The sequence below is a fragment of the Rutidosis leptorrhynchoides genome, chromosome 10 (genome assembly GCF_046630445.1).
Source record: "Rutidosis leptorrhynchoides isolate AG116_Rl617_1_P2 chromosome 10, CSIRO_AGI_Rlap_v1, whole genome shotgun sequence".
Taxonomy (NCBI): domain Eukaryota; kingdom Viridiplantae; phylum Streptophyta; class Magnoliopsida; order Asterales; family Asteraceae; genus Rutidosis; species Rutidosis leptorrhynchoides.
Genome location: NC_092342.1, coordinates 40,210,477 through 40,214,026, shown reverse-complemented (window position 1 = coordinate 40,214,026; position 3,550 = coordinate 40,210,477). Strand labels below are relative to the sequence as shown.

At 31.8% G+C, this 3,550-nt stretch overlaps 1 long non-coding RNA gene across 3 annotated transcripts; it reads right to left on the bottom strand.

Annotated features, from left to right (window-relative positions):
• Nucleotides 1–410: 410 nt before the first annotated feature.
• On the bottom strand, nucleotides 411–2,992 carry LOC139872502 (uncharacterized). Of its 3 annotated transcripts, none has more exons than XR_011767069.1 (5): nucleotides 2,603–2,992; nucleotides 2,347–2,387; nucleotides 1,739–1,816; nucleotides 1,414–1,590; nucleotides 411–1,164 (listed from the first exon to the last, which is right to left on the bottom strand). It is a non-coding gene; the product is annotated as an uncharacterized lncRNA (long non-coding RNA). The 3 variants fall into 3 exon arrangements; XR_011767068.1 differs by having other exon boundaries at nucleotides 1,482–1,590; XR_011767067.1 differs by having other exon boundaries at nucleotides 411–1,590.
• Nucleotides 2,993–3,550: the final 558 nt, after the last annotated feature.

Below are 3,550 nucleotides of genomic sequence, written 5' to 3'. Positions count from 1 at the left end.
CTTAATTTCAAGTAAAAAGATGTTCCAACAATGATTCACAAAGGGATCGTTCGAGTATTTTTACCTCTAACAGGTTTTAGTTGCCCAAACTTTAAGTTCAATGAATAGACCCTCCTTTTTCGAAATAAAAATTATGGGGAGTGATCCGTACACCACCAGTTTTTAGCCGTACACCACCAAACATGCATTATGATGTTGTACTGTACAACAATGTAAAGCATGTTTAGTGGTGTACGGCTAAAAATTGGTGGTGTACGAATCATCACCCAAAAATTATATAAGCATTGTAAACATTTTGTAAAATATGTAATCACCTTTAAACAAAAAAAGTCTTTCGGGTCAACTCACCCAGTTTGCAACCTCTCATTTAACTTTTGCTCATTTGAGTAAGAGTTTCAAACAACCTCCAAGTATATAATTATGTAAATTCAGTACCTTCATGTGCAGTTACACAAAAGTGTAGAATATTTTTTTTACTGTAAACCTGTATGAGACGATGCTATGTAAATTAGGAATAGCTAATGATATATCATCCATAACTTCAACAAATAAACCCATAATATATCATCTAATATCTAGTAGAATTACTCCAACAGTTTCACAATAATGTAAATCTGGATAGTATCACATACCACCAACAGAAATTAATAAATGGCCAACTATGACCCAAACTAAACTTGCAGCAACAACAATGTCCCTTATCATCATAAAAGTAGTAACAGAGACCCACATCTTCAATTTAATGCCTCAAATGACCCCAAACCCAATTTCAACAGCCATATTGACCCATAAGATAACATAAACGACCCACATCAAATCTGAATTGACCCACCATATCACAACAGCAGTGCTGAAAAATGTATTTACAGAACTGCTACACTTCAAGATTGAAGCAGTAATTTGGAACCAAAATACTTGACATTGTTGTGAAGCTATTAAGAAGAACTCACCCTTTAGTTTGTTGTGGTACAGTATCAGGAAGAGAACGATTACAACAACAACCGCTGAAGAGAACAAACTTGATCTGACATAGTATGAGTTTAACCGGAAGAGAGCATCCCCGCGCCTAAATGTCAATGTACCATTAATCACATCCGCCATATCATGAGTCCTGCCTACGTTAGTTATAGTCACTTGAAACTTCGCTCCCACAATAACTATTATCTGTGACGTAAATACATAAAATCATCATAAATATAAACTATAGTTAATCACACGTGACAAACGTGTCACTAAATAATAATCAGACATGCACATCATTTTCTACCTTAGTATTCATTAAAGATAATTAGTAATTTAAGTGACTGTTGACATTCATTGTGCAACTTAACCATTTTCTACCTAACGGAGGAAATAAGAACATGAAACAATAAAAAATGAACCTATAAAATATTAGTGAATCGGAACACTTACGTCTAAATGAAGAGTCGGTGATAAACATAAAAAAAATGTTCCTACAGATGAAGAGAAGAGTACACTACCATCACACATCATTGATTTCTCCTCATGGGCTTAAGTTCTTTTAGCACCTTAGACTCACAGATAACAACATTCTTTCGGCAATCTCTGCAAAATCTCTTGCTATCAAACCTGTAAAATAAAGATCACACGTCATTGATTTCTTCTCGTGGCATATCAACCTCTTACTCAACAAAACATCACGACTTTACAACCATGGGCTTGAATGATATACAGGGGTAAAATAATTGAATAAAATTTGGGATCGATCTTAACTTACCATCAAGAGACTTGACGTTCACTCTCTTTGCTTCACCTTTACCCCTTTAGAGTTTAGACCATTTCATATCTACAACACCTAAACATTAAGTTCAAAGAGTTAAATTTGTCGATATTGTCTTAAAAAAATCTAAGTTCAAAGCATAAACAAAGATGTTTATAGTTATCAAAACTAAACTGCATCAACAACACGATACCTACATTATAATCCATAACTAAGCTGCAACGATCTTTATTTCGGTAATGATCCAGATTAAGATTTTAAAACAATTAAAAAAACTCAAAGCTAGTACTTTTTGCGAGCTCAAAACTTTAAGTGCAAACAGTTAACTCGGACTCTTCATCAGGTTCTTAACAGGCTGCTTTGGGTCATCTTTACACATAAAGATCAGTAACAATATATCTAAATATGTAATTAAAACGACGGGTTCCCTAAAAAACGATTGAACAATCAACTACCCCAATACCAAATATTTGAGCAAAAATAATATCGATAATCGATAATAATAATTATAACAATCAAATTAAATCAATATCATTATCTGAATCAATCGTATGAGACCTAATTTCAATTTCAGTTAAAAAAAAAAGACAGCAAAATTGACATACCCGAGGTTTATGATGTAGCATACGAACATCACTGAAGAACCCTAAACAAATTGAAGAAACCGAAAATTATACATTACCCATAAGCCTTGACTAATAATCTATCAAAATCGATCTTAAAATAAGTTTGCAATAACAAACCGATTAAATCGGTTGGATATAACTTCAACAACATCGTTTGCGAAATTGAATTCAAAAAATACATATACTTGTAATTTTGATCAACCAAAATCAGTGCAAAATATCATGAAAATCGAACCTGGTGAACGAAGTTATGAATATTGATCTCGAATATAAAGTTGTTCTTCCGATGTTTCTATCGATCAAACCTGATGAACGATGTTTGATTCGATTTGCCAATGAAGAACCCAAATTTGATGTTGATTCAATCATAAATTGGAACACGACTGTCTTTCAAAAAGTTTGGAAAATCAACTGTTGAACCTTGATTGAATTCCAAAACCCCATTGAAATCGAGGTTTCAATATTTGATAGGAATCTACACGGGATCCAATTGTTGCTGTTGAATACGTTATACATTGGTGAACTGACGGATCTTTTTGTTTTATTTTCTATACGGTATTATTGTTAGTTGAAAGAGGATAGGATATTGTGGTCACTCAACAATTGAATTTGAGGAGAGAGATAAATATTGAGTGATCACTTAATCTAATGGTTGTTATTGAAAGTTGGTTTTTGATCTAATGGTCATTTCTTGTTCATTTAAATTTTTTTTAAAATGATTAGGAAAAATGGACTTTGTTATTATATATAATAATATAGATAGTGTATCCATGTCTAGTGCTCGAGTATATATGTTTATGCATGCTTGTATGCAAATTTTCGTCGTTAGATAGTTTATGATGAATCAAGAATTTAATACATATAATACTGATATAAGGTATATGATATGCATGTTTTTGGAAAGTTGACAAAAAATTAATAACTTTTCATTTAGAAATCGCGTAATTTCAATGAACGAATTAAAAGATATGGTCAACTGAATTATGATTAACGTTAATTGAAATTGCTTTTGAATCTGCAATTGATATTTAAACAACTTGTTTATAAGATTGATAAATTGAATTTTTAAATATTACCAGCCGAGTAAATGAATCCTTATATAAGGCAAGTCTCGTTTTATTGAACAATTGTCAAAATTGACTGTCTTATCATGTTTAAAAGCTTTACAAACACTATAATCTTA